Below are 15,865 nucleotides of genomic sequence, written 5' to 3' on the forward strand. Positions count from 1 at the left end.
AATCGAAATAGATGAATTGAGGAAAGAAGGGGGTTAAAGAACCCAGAAACGAGGCTTAAACAAACATATGGCCAAAACAGAGTCCTAAACAACAAATCGACCCCTAAATAGATCGAAACGTCAATCCTACAAATACAAGTATTCATCTGATTCTGCAATCATCATAAAATTTATTAGGAAAAGAGCTTAGTGAAAAGAGGAGAGATGAATAGATCAGACAATTTACCCATCCATGGGTAGCTCAGTTGGTTAGGGCGTACTTGAGATTGTGTGGTTAGGTGCACTGGTCCCAGGTTCGATTCCCCAGCTGAGCACTTGTGATTTAAGTGGGGGGCCATGGCGGTGGCTTGCTGTGCTAGTCTCCCTCGAGGAATAGTCGAGGTGCGCACAAGCTGGCCCGGACACCTCGGTTACCAAAAAAAAAAATAGATCAAACAATTTTACTTTACATGGGCATGCATGCAGGATCCTGTCCCAGATAAATCAGAAGGTAAGTAATGTTTTTTTAAAAAAAATCAGCGTTTATAAATATATACGACCATCACATATGGGTTGTCTCATTTCTTATTTTTTGAATGCTGGAGATCGATGAATGAAACAACGAGTCATGCGAACATAATATCGGAAAGATCGAACATTATGGCACTCTTCTGAATATTTGATTACCATTAGATACATATAAAGATGAACACCCAATAAACACAACAAACCTCTCTATTTCCTCTTGACAGATCTCACTTTTTTTCTCTCTTGATGGCGATGAACACAATATTCCGTAATTTCTACTAATTAGAATCGGTGAGTGATGCTCGAGCAATTGCGCTTCAACCATCGGAACCCTTGCTTGAGAGAAGCCTTGAACTTGCCTTCGACGGAATAAAGCTTGTATCTGGCCACCCTCCTCTTCCTCTTCTTCTCCGGATCGTTCCACCACGACGCTTTTATTGCCGACTTCTTCACTTTGTATACTTTGTGCGGGGGAGAAGCGGGTTCGAGCATGCGAGGCCGGGATTTGGCTATGTACATCGGGTTTTGGTTAAGAGCTTGGATCGTCATGATCTCTAAAGTCCGGCCAACTCCATGGGATCGGTAGCTCAGCGACCACAGGTCCATCTGTGTCCTCGATCTCTCTCTCTCTCTCTCCCGGCCCTCCCTCGTGGCCTCTCCCCTCTTTGGGATGAGAAGGATTTTTTTTTCGAAGAGAGAGAGAGAGAGAGAGAGAGAGAGAGAGAGAGAGAGAGAGAGAGAGAGAGAGAGAGAGAGAGAGGAAGGCTCTCTCTAATGTTCTCAGATGGAGATGACAGCAAACATAGAGGTGCTTTTTTCGGTTGGGGATGGAGACTTTCACGTAAGGGAGAGAGGCGACCAGGATTTGGACCTTCTATTTTTAACATTGGGATATAAATCCATGCAATTTTTTTCTTTCTTTTGAAATTACGATGATGCTTTTCTCTTGTTAAGTGAAGTTACAGGTTACATGCCATGCGACCGAAGGCTTCTGTGTCTTTGATATTAACACGTGATGCTGCTGTGATCGGCTTCAGAGGCGAGACGAATTCGTCCCAAACCTACATTCGCGGGGTTTGTCGGGTGGTTGAAATTTCGATTATTCAAAAATCAAAGAAAGATCCGCAACAATACTCATCTTAAATCAATGATAATGATACAAGACCACCAAATCCAAAAGGAAATTAACGTGATCATGCACATACCTAAATTGCGGTTATGTTTGGTTTCGCTTGTCCCTCTTTTTGGTTCTTCTCATTGCCAGATATAGCACGCTTTGTTTCCCCAGAAATCGCTTAGCTAGAGATCTGCAGAGCGAATGATAGGCACGGCAAAGGCAACTTATAGCGCAAGGGAGAACATTGCAATGTCTGCATAGATGGCTGCTCATTTTGGTGAATGACTCACCAATACTATTTAGCTCCTGTCAACTACATACACTCTTAACCAAGGAAATTCAAGAGTAACTTCGTGTTGGGGAACCGTGGGAAACTAGAACTCAAAAGCATAGAGTGTGGCCGTGGTCAGGTTTCGACCAAGGAGCTTTCTGAAGCACCAAAATTCTCTTAAGAAAAAGCGACCCAGCACAAGAAGACGGAACTGAAGCTCTCATTGGCAATGAATTTTTCCCATATGCACATCAGAATTATTAATTGGATCACTAAGTAATGATGTCTAGTCTTTACATGCAAAAGCTATTTACATAAGAAAAACCGCCCCTGACAGCAATAGCTTCGACAGTTCATGAATTGATTGTCGAGCTAGTCAATCTCCACTCTGCACTTTGTTCTATTCCGAACATTCTTTTTGGTCGTCTTGGCATTATCCATGTGCGAAATCTGCAACAACCGTTAATGGTCAAACAAATTGCACAAAAGTTAAAAAGAATATCATACTTTTCACTTCAGCTTTTCTTATAGGAGAGTTAAGGAAACCAATAGATGCTATTCACTTACTATAGAAGACTTCCATTCAATTTTGTCATTACCGTCTGCAGTAGCCTGCTGAGATCGGTCCCATATATGATGAAATATGTGCACAAGAACAGCAGCATCAAGAGCGGCATATTCCAGCTGCAAACATTGCAATTGCTCAAGTTAAATCAAAGGACTTCTGCTCTAATCATATTTCAGAAACATCAATGGTTACTTTTCTCCTTTCTTCTCTGCGCTGTGTTTGCTCCTTAATATACATTTATGGTTCTTTCCCTATCTTGGGGTTGAAAGAGGGGATGACATTTGTAAAAAATAGGAAAAATTCTACTTTTCTTGCACGTATTTTCATGCCTTTTCCAATCCAGTCCCCGAATGAAATCCCTCCGACATCAAATCCAATTAAGTCCAGCTGATGTGACCGTTGAACAACGTCATGCCATGACCAGGATAAAAATTTTCTGTCAATGTGGATTGACGGAAATTATCCGCATCATACTTACACGTTGTCTACGATATCTAATTCTCTTCACACATGTCAATTTGGGTATCTGCACATTAACATCACACTTTGGCACATCAGCCGTCCGCTGAATTTGGTCAAATTTGGTATCGGAGGGACTTGATTAAAAATTCAGCAAAAGTAGGACTTGATAAGATAAATTAAAAGAACTTGATTAGAAAAAGCGTGAAAGTATAAAGATGAAAAATAAATTTTTTCCTAAAATAAATCAGCAGTTACGTTGTTTTAAATAGACGCCAGAAGTACTTTTGTTGCACTGAAGATCTCGAGAAATCGCTTAAGCAAATGCCAAAATCATGTCTGCTGACCCTACACTCTTGAAAGTTCAGAGCATTAAGATTTCCATGGAAGTGTCTCCATGAAGTTCCGCATACTGACATCATTCTTACAGATGCATTCCGCACAATAATATGCTCTCCCAACCATTTGAGTTCTGATATTAAATTGTGTGATTCTTCCTGTAATTTCCATTCTGAGGAAATAATATAAAAAAAAAACAGACGAAAATGTAAAATAACCTGATTTTGACTCAAAGGTCGTTGCCGCCAGTCGCTATTCCTTCTTGTCTTGTTCAAACCAGCACCAAGTATTTCCTAGTTAGACCCAAGAAATAAAGATAAAACTAATTACTTCAGAGCTAAATGTGATCTCAAAGGCATGCATCAGGATCCCAACATGAGTTCTGAGCAAGAAGAAATTGTGTTCCTCCCTTTTCACCCCTCTCTTGGTAAGCAAGACAGCAATACAAGATATGAGATGCAAGTCACATTTTACCTCAGCAAGCCCCGGGAGACCACCACTGGATTCTTTAAATACATCCTGAATGTCCAACAGCATTTCAAAATGGTTAAAACACCCCAATGTTTCATAGGAGCTGGTGAGTTGCTTCGTATCACACTGAAAATTATAGCCTGCATAGAGCAGGAACATCAGGAAATTCTGTGGAAAGCTATTTACTTCAGCAAAACAAACACACTGAAACAACCAATGCCGGTCACCCTTAGTCATATCAGTACCAAACATGCACAAATAATTATTCCTTGTCCAAACTCTTACTTTGTGATACCCTATGTACGTCTGGTACCAGAAATTCCAAATTCTTACGTCAGTACAATGATTTTCTTTTTCCTAGATTAGTAGACACATATTGGTGATACCAAATTAAGGCTATGTTTGGACCAAGAAGCAAAGGGGAGAATACAATTACGCTAAATAATTTCTCATACCAAGCTTTAGAATACTTGGAGACAGTAAAATACGACTCAGGCAGTTATCCAGAATATGTGGCACATCCCCTGACAATTTTATGAGATCAAAGATGAAAACACTTCTGCTGAAAGCAATCTGCATGATGGACACCTGAAAATCAAAATAAACATCGGACTTAATTGATTTCTGACATTAATGGATGACCTTTTAAGATATTCGTTCTGACAGAGAGGTCAGAGTGGAACCAGCCAAGCGCAAAGGTGGCAACAAGTCATGACAATTGACACAAAGTCGCCAAACTGAGACTTGACGGCGCCTTGATCTTCTTTACCAAATTGCAGCTACAACTTGCTCAACCAAAACCTCTGAATTACCTCAGCAGAGCAAGCAGCTGCTGTAATTTGGCTGAAAAGACCAAGTCATTGCTTAGAGCCAAATTGCACACTTGGTCCATTCACAGAGAGACAGAGAGACAGACAGACAGACAGACAAACAGACAGACAGACAGAGCTAAGTCGACAGCAGTAGGGACATTGATTGGTGAGACTAGCCATGCCAATGGCGATCACATACAAGATGGTGAGAAGCGGTGACAAAACCATCTTCTTCTTGTATTGCCACCTCCTCACTGTAGTCCTATACAATATACATCAGCCTTTATCTGATATGATCCAATCTGATAGTGGTCACCACATGTCAAATCAGATATAGATACTCTCTACCATTTTACGCGGATCTTCCAAATGCAACCTTCAAACAGGTTCTACTTCTGGCCAAGCATATCCCTCATCGTATTTCCCAAAAGGACGCGCACTATATAACAAGTAAAGCACATCTGAAATCATCTTAAAAGTTTTTTTCTCATCATGTCATTGTTGAATATCATGCTTCATAGTTGTTTTCATGGCTGTTGAAATATAAGAAAGATAGTGGCGATCACCAAAAGCTTGATGATAACTCTTGATTGTTAAACCATTTAATTTCTTTTATGGCAACAATGAATTTGTTTGGAACAAGAAGGCACAAAGATAATTTTCAGCGAGTATATAAAACCTCCAAGAGATTATGCATAGGAAGATGAGGTCAGACAGGACCTAGCAATTACCTTGTTAGGCTTGCTGCCCTTTACATAATTCGGTTTCCATTCACAGTCCATACCAACAACTTTAGATTCTTCAATATAGCATGTTGCCGTATGCAAACTATCCACTTGATCAACCCAAAAAACATCTTCAATGCCCAGTTCTTTGAGGCACAGATAGTGCTTACGATGCAGAAGAGTTGCATCAAATTCTAAACAAGCCAACGGTTATAAATTAGTATTTTAGAAAAAGAGAATGCAACATCACTACGAAAATCCTACTACTATACTCCACAACATGAGATCACCAAGGACTAAATATCTAGGCATAGCATACTTACACCATACTGATGATAGTGCAACAGAATACAGGTTTATCAGAGAAGTTCAATACCCAACACATACGAAGGTCCACTAAAAACTTTTCAAGATCAACATAATATGGCAAGCAATTGATTCTAGATCATCAGGCACAAGCAGAACTATTCTTTTCCTCAATCATGGAGAACTAGAGACCTAATTGCAGATGCAACTGTCAGTTTCAAGACATCAAATAATTCAGCAAATTTTCGAGACATAATGACTTCAGCACTTCCTGAGATACAACTCAAACCAAGATTTACAAGTTATAGCAACAAGAGAACGTCAGCAAAACATCCATTCGGTAAACCGAATAACAATATACTGGCCATAAGAATCCCAAAAGTTTGCCACATTCTCTGACAAAATCCAAGCAATGTAATGATAAAGATATGCACATGAGAAGGCATATTCAAACAAAGATAGCCATCTACGCTGATCAAAGCAATTGCCCCATACTTAACTCACTAGATAAGCATGCCAACACCTTGTCAACTGTGCCAATAGTACCTTATGCATAGTCCAAGCACCTTATGCAAACAAAGCAGGAAGAATCCTGGTCTAAGGTTCCCAGTAGCCTACTTGAGGCATCTAGTTGGATTCTAGTAGCACAATAGAGGTTCCAATCACAGCAGTGACTGACAAAAAGTTAACTGTTTCAGCAAAACTAGTGCAACAACATAGTTTTCTAAACTTATAGTTTGGAGAAGAGAAGTTACAGCAATATGATTTTCTACTATATCGGCAAACAAAAAGAAGTTGGCACACCTTTGGCTTTTGCAAAAACCTTGAAGAGAGTATCGATCACACAATTCATCAACTTTTTCCGAGTAACCAGCTTCCATTGCCAAATAGACCTTTAAAGTGGAAGAGTAAAATCTTAATAGAGCGAGCAAAAGCACACAAAGTCTCCATTCTTTATATGTCTAGAAGAACGACAACTACAAGCTGGTAATTTGTTATTTCCAAACTTAAACACCACCTTTGGGGAAAAAGCAAAGGAAAGGAGGAAAAAACAACAGTAAAAGGACAAATGTTCATCACAAAGGAGGAGGTGGCACCACAGAATTTCTTGCTCAAGCCGCAAGGTGTCATTTATGTACGCAGCTCAAATGCTCTAGTAACATTGGAAAACATACTTATGACTATAAAATTAATCACATTTCTCTATGAAAGAACCAAGAACCATTATACATTGCACCGAAGTCCAATAGCAGGAGATGAAACGTGCAATTACTGAAAAAGTTCTGCCAATACCCCTTCCTGAGAATAACAGGACTGATAAGACTATTTGAGGAACCCCTGTAGAAGGCCAACTGCCAACCTCAAAAGATTGATACAAATCTACTAAGGTTGCAACTTAAAAGAGTGCAAATTCAAGTTCATCTAAAGAAAGACACCACAGTTGGAACAAAGCATTTTAGACTAATACCAGGTATTCAATGAACTGTTTATCGCCCTTTGCCTTTGACTCAGCAACATCCCAGCATCCTTTTTCTGCTAGCTGCTTCATTGAACTACAAAAGAATAAATTAGTCTTGCTGTTCTCGATACAATGGCTGCAGTAAGAAATTTGGATTTCCTTGCACTATCAGCAACATAATAAATAAATCTTTAGCAAAAGTTACTTCCAAACAATTTTAACAGCAAAGAAGTACCTTTCTTTACATTGATGATATACATCAGCAAATTCTTGCTGGAGATTGTTTTTCTTTATTGTCACATAAGCATACTTCAGCATTTTTCTGTCTACATATTCCTGGACAAGTACACATAACATTGACTTGCCCATAAATGTGGCCGACTTCTCTGCAGCCCTAAATTCTTTCTTTTCCATCATAACAAGAAGGAAGGATTTCCCAGATTGGCGAATAGAAAAGTGCTCCAATAGAGTGACTGCTGTCATATAGGACTGAGACTCTATCAACTTGAAAATATATTGCTCAAGAAATGTTAGGGCAGTGATTGGTCTAAAGTTAATGTTTGTAGCTTTAAGTTGGCATATGACATTCTCAAGGTCTGTCACTCTCACGTCAAACACTTCTACTACCTTCACAAGTATCCTCTCATTATGATTTACATATCCCTGAAACCATATCAACAAATAAATGTGCAGCTAAGTCCTTTGCTTGCAAGGAGTCCGCAAGGTTAGCTTTCAGAAAACAACGGAGAGAAGATATTATCAAGTGACTGAATCCCTCACAGTGAATGTCAAATATGGGTAGTGCATAGAGACAGTGTATGACAAAAGTAGCGGGTCCAGGTCGGGGCCCATTATTTAATACTTGATGAACTTGATGTTGAAGTACCCCGAACTTTCTAGTTGCCTTCAAGGTACCTAAACATTGAAACAAAAGGCAATATGTCTAAGAAAGGAAGTCCAGATAGCCATAAACCAAGTGGATTCCAAGCATCTATGAAAAGACTCGAAGGATAGCAATCCAGTAAATGACCAATTATTCCTCATCAAAAAGTGTAATGTTCTGTGCAGTGTGACAGTAGTCGTAAATACTGAGATGCACTATGTACTGCATGTGTGTCCTCTAATTGTTGAGATCTGAGGACGAATGTCTTACATGGCTCAAAAATTCAGTTTGTTCTTAAAATAAGAGGAGCATCTAAAGAAGAGCCTCATCTTTGGAAGAGAAGTTAAAGAAAAAGTTGACGTACAACCAGAAGATGCAGGCAAGTCAATCATCCAATGCATATAGTAGCCATTTCCTCACATATACTGCATATGATGTGAACCATTAAGGGAAACTGGAAAGTAAACGTGGAAAGAGACTTTTGAAGGGGAAAGCATTGTTATACCAGAAGCATAACATTCTTTGATGAGGTACAAGAATACAATTGGCGAAATGTGGGATAAATCAGACAGAGAGTGAAGAGATAGGGTCCATGATTCATGAGTTTCCTCTTCCGGCTGTTTGACAATTTTATCGTCCCATCCCATGGAAGCAGAACTGTCCCACAAAGAATAAAAACATTAGTTTAGAGATAACAAGCATCATAACGAATCCTGTTTATCATCCATACAGAATGACAAAGCAGCCAGAACCAAAAATGACACGCTCCAAGTACTCTCAGAAACATTAAACAAAAAAAGTTGCTCTCAATTCTCCAAAATAAGAAATTTCATCTGAAGGCTCATTTCTATGCACCAAGACCAAAGAGCCAGAATTCAACCAAGTTATAGAGAAAGAAAAGCGAAGAACCCAATTTAGCAATTGGATTGGAAGTCCTCTGCGATTGAACCAAGGTGGGAAAGTGCAAGCAGGCTTTGAGGAACTTAGGGAGAACTAGGAGAAAAAGCTGTAAAAACTGTCCAAGCTTAGGGCATATTGGGAATGACTTCTACATTTTTATTTTTGCTTAATCTAATTATTGCAGCTCACCCACTTTAACTTTTTATAAATCCAAAACTCATGAAACTTTCACAGAACTCAAATGTCGACACGTAGATTCACATACAACTTTTTCATAATTTTCTCAAATTTGACTAGCATTTCACGTTTTTGGCGGGAAACCAGAAAAGTGTTTTTTTTCTTTTAATTAGGTACAAACAAACATGCCCTTAATCTTTACCAAAAAAAAAAAACAAACATGCCCTTAAGACCACCCGCCTGGGTGGCGTCGCTGGAGCGGGCGCTCTTCCTCTCGCAAAAGGTTGAGCGTTCGAATCCCGGGCGCCGCAGGGTGACTTAACCGGTGGCACGTGTGTGGTGGCTAGCACGTGTCGCCCCCAGGGTTTACCCCCGGCTGTCGGCCGTGCGGGGGTTCCCTGGGTTACCAAAAAAAAAACAAACATGCCCTTAAGAAGTTCGATTAAAGTTATCATACTCATGCCATTATTTGGTTAAAACTAGCCAACCTATAGCGAGAACAGTAGAAAAAAATCACATTACCTCATGCGCCCGGGATCACTGCACCAGACGACACAAAGAACAATCGTCGGGAGTACACGAGCACAACAAATGTCACACGATACCTTAAAACCGTAACGCTTCACAGTTCTCCTATACATAGTATGCAAAATGACCCTCTAAAATTGCCTGGCTGCCAGCTAAAGAGGCACCCAATACGCAAGCTGAACTCAGTCATCCTAAGGTGCTCAATAACAGTAAGTTAATTGAACTGGGAAGTACAGCAAAATCAACAAACTCAAACCAAACAGCCGCCACCATTCTCGCACCACCCACTTAAAAAGCCACACCCCACGAGAGCAAAAAACACTCCAATCTCATCCCACCACCTCAACATTCGCCGTAACTCCAATTCGTTCAAATCAGATCATACCCTCTTTTCCCCCCCTATCTACTCAATGAACCCTTTCGATCATCGACGGAAAATAGACCTGAAAAACTGCGACGACCGAGTACAAATCCAGGCGAACTCAACTCCGCAGCCTAAAAACGCAACCGAGCAACGAATTGCCCGTTCGACCAGTGTAGCAGCAAGAGGAACAAACGAGCAAATGATGCAGCGACCAAAGAGGAAGAAACGGAAGCGGAAGAACAGCAGGCGAGCCGTTACCGGAGGGAATGCGACTCGCCGGAGCCGGAAAATGGAGAGCGAGGGTCGTGATCGGCGAACTCCGAGTCGCCTTTGGCTTGGGCGGAAGCGGAGACAGGGGAAGGAAGAAACCCTAATCAACAAAAGGGGGCAATTTGATGACGAGGGAAGGAACTCGGGGGGGCGCCACTGGATCTTTCCCAAAACGGCATATTTGCTCTTTAAATCCCCCTTTTTCTGGCCTCCTGCGTTTGGTTGTCCGGACTTCTAAACAGAATAGGACCGGATAGAATAGGATAAGAAATCCTGAGATTTCTTCATATCTTATCCACTATTTAGTGGACTACGAATTTAAAGTCGGATAGGATAATTTTTTTTTTGCTATTCACGGATCCGGAGGAGTCAGTGAAGGAAAAAAAAGCCGAGAAATTTTTTTGGTGAAAGCGCACAAGGTGTGAGGATGAAGATGACGGCGAGTGGAGCGTAGGGTTTCTTGAAAAATAGGCATTAGAAATCCTATCCAAATCTATCCCATCCCCCTCGGATTTTTTATTCCGGGCTATTCTATATCCGACCTTATCCTATCATGGACCACCACTAAACACAAGATAGGATAAAACATATCCTATCCTGATTTTTATTCAGTCGACCAAATGCAACCTAAATGTAATGATGAAGCCTAAGCGCACACATAGCGGGCTTATCCACTTCGAAATTCAATTTTTTAAAGGTGGGTTAACTAAAATATGAAAAATTCGACCAAACAAAAATAAAAAATAAAATACAAATCGATCATCGAGGTAATTAGTGTAGTGGCCGAGGGATGACTTGTTTTCTAGGAGAATACGAATTTGATTCGCAGTTTGAGCGAACTTTTGAGCGGCGTGTTATCCAATTGCGATATAGCTTGTATAGTATGTAAAACTCTTCTATTTACGTCCAGAGGAGTGGCTAGCATGGGTCACCTTTTTTGCATGAAACACATATGTGTATTTTGAGATAATTGAATATTTGTAATGGAATAAATACACACGTCGCTCCTTTGAAAAGGAGAAAAAAAAGGTGGTGATTTTGTATTTAATCGAGCCATCTATGTTTAATTTTGCAAAATCGAGCCGTTATCTTCGCTGGCTGCGTGGCGTGAGATTACTGACTTAGGTAAAATTTTTGGACGCCAAATGCATCAAACATTCATCTGGGTGGGCTTAGGGGGTCTACATTAGAGGGCCTAACTCAACTGGACTATCTGCACATGCCATTTTAGTAGTTAAATAGTGCCTAGGCCGTATATGAGTTTGGGCCTACCTTGATCATCGGCCATGGAATCTCCCGTAAGCCTGAGCACTTCCACCCGGGATCGATCGAACAAAGTATCGCACAGGTCCGTGCGCCAGACAGACAAAGCCCATCTCGATCGCCGATCATATGGGCCACACAAAAGGGCCCGTTTAATTAATGATCAAGATGATATTGTCCGTAGGCCACGCAAAAAACTTCTCCTCTAGACCCGTCCATCGATCGGGTTTCCCCATATTTTCCTTCTTTTTGGCACGTATGGTTGCACGGCCGATACAATCAAAGCTTTACTTCAAGGGGTCAGGCAGGATTGGCTTAGTTGATCTCAAAACAATATTTTTTTAGCTTGACTTTGTTTTAGGTCAGAATAGCTTCTCTTCTTGGGTTTGAAAGGCCCTACGGATTCAAACTTTCCACGTTTGAAGGGACGACGCAAGCGCCGCAGTAGCAGTTCAGGTCAATCCGTAAATTATGCAGATCTTTCCTCCTGTCTTCTTGGTCTCCTGAAGCTTTTCTTGCTTGCTTCACTACGTGAAGGAAGTTCAGAGGAAGGTCGACACAAACCAAGACCAAATCACTTGCTAGAAACCACTAGACTAACCTGACTATTTTAAAAAAAAAAAAACTTGACTAATCAGAGGAATTGTTGTGCTGATTAATTTATCCATACCTTTGTATTCATTACATATGATTTTCAGCATGAAGCCAAAATTTTCAATTATGTTTATCTTTCACTTAAATTATCAATGTTCATGTCATTTTATTATTATATATTTGTCCATCTTGATGCCTCATAGGCTCATGACAGATCAATATCAAGGAATTTATCCTAGCAATTAACCAAGAGATGTTGGGCAAAGGAAACATCTTTATATTCTTGATATAATTTGAAATAGTTCGTTCCTATGATTCGATATCACACTCTTTTGTTGATCCAATAACTTCTTAACATTAGCAAAAAGAGCACACCATACGGATCTTTGGAAAAATGAAAAAAGGTTTAATTTGTTTTGAATAGATAGATATGTTGAAAGATGATAATTAGTGTAGGAAAAAAAAATTAAATGATTGTAAGATGGAAAGATTTTGATTTAACTTTGGAAAATGAAATACTTATGAAACTAATTTCCAATTGTCTTGACTATTTAAAATATAATTCTGTCTATTTTATTATATCCTATTTCTTCAACTCATTTTGGTGAAATATATTCGAATTGTGTGTAAACTTTTGACGAAAGTTTGAGGTTTGAAATCCCCTTTCCATAAAGTAGACTTTTTAATGTAATATACCGTATAGATTGATGTACAAGCGAAAATTATGAAAGATAGCATGGGGTGATGATTACAACAATTTAGTGACTTTTCCTACGAACAAACTTAAGAGAAATTATACCCATTGCTTTTCACAATTTTAAGCAGAGATAACGACAAACGAGTCAAACAGTAAAAGTAAATCAAACCAACCAAAAAAACAATTCTAACCAATTGAACTTTTGGGAGAAAACATAGGTATTATTATTAAAGTCAATCAAAGCCATATCGGAATTTTTTCACCATATTCAACTAATTAAATGATCTGTTTTTGAGCAAGAAATTATAACAGTATGTTTCGACTTATAAGATTCAAAAAGAAACAGTGCCATTCTTATGCAAATTGACATATGTATCTTTAGTTTTTTTTTGGTAAATAAAAATAAGTGATATTTCTCCATAAACTTTCATATGGCAGGCTTGGCTTAAAGATATTGCTTATAATCTAAAAAGTGTATTGCTAACCAATGTCACCACATCTCTTTTTAAACATACTTTACAAAAAAAAAAGTTTCAGTTTTCAAGAAAATATGATTAAACATTCCACAAATATAGTTAATAAAATAAAAATCGGGTGCTTCATTAGCTACTTACAGGTGGCCCACCGGCACTCTTTAACAAATTCTTTTGAAGAATTATACACAAGTCATATGAAAATTTACAAGTAAACATTTGTATGTTGTAAAATGGTTTCATGTATTTTGTCTTAGATAAAGTCAAAGTGCATGAGCTACAAAATTTGAAAAAAAGCAAAAGATAAAACATCGAGATGCATTTGGCTTAGTTGTTTTAAAGCAACAACTATTTTTTTTCTTTATTTTCAAAAATTTCAAAAGGTCATCAAAAAAAAAAATTAAATGTGAGTTCATGTATCCATATTTATATACGGGTAGAATAGAATGACAACAAATCGTGCAAATCCAAGATTTTTAAAAAAAAGTAGAAAAAACTGAAAAGTTAAAAAGTCAGTTTTACACGCTTTACGGATTGATTTGATACAGTGGGATTGGCGGAGACCCTGGTTGACGCGGGCAGCTTCAAGCGGAGACTCCAACGAACTATTGGCAGCTTTTGTGGACTGCAAACAGATTAGCAGCGCATGAGGCAAGAATGAAAATACCAAACATTTGGGACGACATTTTGCCCGTTCTGTGAAACAAGCTAGGGAGAGGAGCTCAAGAATTTGCTAATTAGTTTTCATACCGTTTGATCCTATTGTTGTCATGGAATCGTTTTATTGCATGATTGATCGGGTCTGGCTAACTTGGCAAAGGAACTTCGAGTTTCATACCAGAGCCCAATCAAAATGAAGGGGGATTTTGCAGAGGAAGAATCAGCAACAGCCGAGGGCCATCTTGTGTGCCAACCTTGAAGAGGCTCGTGGGCCAACTGGATTGTACTGAGGAAGTTTTGATGCTTGTGAAGATCCAACACCTGAACCTGGTCTCAACAATGCACATTCTGAATGCTTGTGAGTGTAGTTTTCTCAATTGAATCTACTTTACGTATGCTTGTTAGGTTCTTCCTCTATTAATCAAATACGTACCAGCTGATTTTTCTGTATGTTACCTTGATGCAGAGTTGTTTGATGCACTTGCATTCTAATGATGTCACTCCCGATCTTGATGAGGCTCTGCAGAGGGAGCTATGCACTGCTAGTCATATCATAACTATGAAAGACTAACTCCTATTCTTATACTATATGAGCTGTAGATTTCACCTGAAAATCAGTATACAAGGATGCATGATGACAATCTCCTCGATTTTCTATCAGTTTATTAGTGTGATAATATCCGTTGAATGTTGTCATATAGGTTTCCGATTTGATAAGCTCGGTTTTCACATATGCGACGTTGAATTTGTAAAGTTAAAATTCACCTCCTAGGAAACTATTGCATATTGCTGATTTTGCGAATTGGGTACTACAAAATAACCAAGTAACAATTACATCTTTTGTTGCACTAATTTACCTTTTCAGCATAATCTTATTAACAAAAATTTTGTTTTTAAACACAAACAAGGAAAGTGTTGCTAATTGCTTACTTCTCCGAAGCCTTTTGTTTTCTTTTTCATTGGCCAGCTAACAAAGTCTTTGTTCATTGCGGTCCACCTGCGATTGGTGCAAATGATGTCTATGCATTTGTACCTTATCCTTCATGGGGTAAATTGTCATGCTACAATCTCAAATATCTCCATTTATTGACTATTAGTTAATCCCATCCTTCTTCGGTAGATTCAAGCCGCATTTCATGAAATTCACAGAAAGTCTCAAAACTCCACAGGATGGAGATGCGGGCCGGCATGAGCCATGTCATGGTGTTCCAAAGTTACTACAGTATTGTCTTTTATCATGTGCTGTGTATTGTTAACATTCTTCATAGAATTCTTGACATAAAACGACCTCTTCTCATGGTGTGTAGTCGTCGTTTGCAAGCTTTGAATTCGTGCTATCCTTTGGCTTTGGCCGAATCTCAAAATGCTTGCAGAAGCCGCATGTGTAGGTGGTTCAATTCTATATGTGAAGTTAAGCATAAAATCAATTTTTGTTTAACAAGATTACCGTTTAATGTCCACTTCAAGCCACAATCATGTGACTGGAAGAAACTTTTTTCATGGAAAAAGTGGATGTTATGGAATCAGCAAATAACATGTCAATTGCAGCCTAGAGTTTCAACAAAAAGGTTTCCAATATGACGGAAGTTTCTCATTTGGAAGAATTTTGAATGCAAAATAGGAGTGTTCATCAGCATACAATCATCTCTTTGATCTGGTTATGTTGGAAAAATTTATATATTGGCATTTTGCAATCACTTCAATTGTATAATTTTCGAAATTTTCGAACTTGATTTATTTACGCTTGAATCTACAAAGCAGAAGAGGCATAGTCATACATTTTCCATACTTGAAACCGAATTTTCTTTGGCGTTTGGCTACACTGGAAGGGTTGAAACTAGCCCCTCCCAGAATTTATACTCATTTGGTTTGAATGAAAAACTTCGAAGGGTCATCTAATTGGTTAATTCTTTGACTTTGCTATGCCAAATTGTGGTCATCAGACATGCATTCGAGTTTCAATTGAAGCAATTTCAATTGTGGTCACTCTCAGATATTCCCCTACCATGAATTGGATTACAC

At 38.9% G+C, this 15,865-nt stretch overlaps 1 protein-coding gene and 1 pseudogene across 2 annotated transcripts in view; one reads left to right on the plus strand and one right to left on the minus strand.

Annotated features, from left to right (window-relative positions):
* Positions 1 to 15,865, plus strand: part of LOC115662493 (disease resistance protein RPV1-like) — a 193,121-nt gene that overhangs the window by 123,841 nt on the left and 53,415 nt on the right. The gene's annotated exons all lie outside the window — the stretch shown is intronic.
* LOC115662491 (uncharacterized) lies at positions 1,713 to 10,285 on the minus strand (annotated as a pseudogene).

The sequence above is a fragment of the Syzygium oleosum genome, unplaced genomic scaffold, assembly GCF_021117445.2.
Source record: "Syzygium oleosum isolate NSW1041296 unplaced genomic scaffold, Sole_v2.1 Sole_v2.03, whole genome shotgun sequence".
Lineage (NCBI taxonomy): Eukaryota > Viridiplantae > Streptophyta > Magnoliopsida > Myrtales > Myrtaceae > Syzygium > Syzygium oleosum.